Source organism: Benincasa hispida, chromosome 9 (genome assembly GCF_027475165.1).
Source record: "Benincasa hispida cultivar pf3 chromosome 9, pf3_genome.v1.1, whole genome shotgun sequence".
NCBI lineage: Eukaryota > Viridiplantae > Streptophyta > Magnoliopsida > Cucurbitales > Cucurbitaceae > Benincasa > Benincasa hispida.
In genome coordinates, this window is record NC_143486.1 from 19,442,624 (window position 1) to 19,443,352 (window position 729).

At 43.8% G+C, this 729-nt stretch overlaps 1 non-coding gene across 1 annotated transcript; it reads right to left on the bottom strand.

The window, feature by feature from the left end:
- Window positions 1-383: 383 nt before the first annotated feature.
- Window positions 384-490, bottom strand: LOC120087468 (small nucleolar RNA R71). The gene has a single exon (XR_005484609.1). It is a non-coding gene; the product is annotated as a small nucleolar RNA R71 (small nucleolar RNA).
- Window positions 491-729: the final 239 nt, after the last annotated feature.

A 729-nucleotide genomic window follows, 5' to 3' on the forward strand; every position in this document is an offset into this window, starting at 1 on the left:
ATGGCGAACAGTAGTACACGTCCCATGAGAGAGTATGCGTCTCCTGTATTGTATGATTTCTCACCATGAATCATATACCCAACGCCAGACGGGACAAGATTCGAGATGAAATCTGTGATGCTACAAATGCTCCAAACTGTTGGACAATTTGGGGGTGGTCGTGGAGAAGATCCTCACGCCCACATGAAGCATTTTCTAGAAACGTGTAACTCATTTTTTATTCCTAGAATCACCCAGAAGCAATCAGGCTATCTCTGTTCCCCTATTCTTTGCGTGATGACGCAGAGCAATGGGTAAGCTCACTGGAGCTTGGTGAGATCACAACTTAGGAGAAGTTGGTGGAGAAATTCATGCAAAAATACTTCCGACCGACCACCAATGCAAGGATGCGTCATGAGATCATGAACTTTGAGCAAGAAGAAGCTGAAACCTTAAGCGCCGCATGGGAGCGTTTTAAGGGATTGGTCAAAAATTGCCAGAACCATGGATTACCACTGACTATCCAGATGGAGAATTTTTTTGGTGGATTGAATAGAGCATCGCAGATGGCAGCCTAGCAACACTAAAACCCCTGAAATGAGCAATGTCACGCAGTGGCATTGTGAAGTGGTGAAGCTCTTGAAGAAAGAACCATGAATCCAAGAAACAACAGTCCTTTAAAAGAACGCAACATACGTTTAATGGCATTAGAGGATCAATATGAAAGAACACACGAAACCATAAGCCATT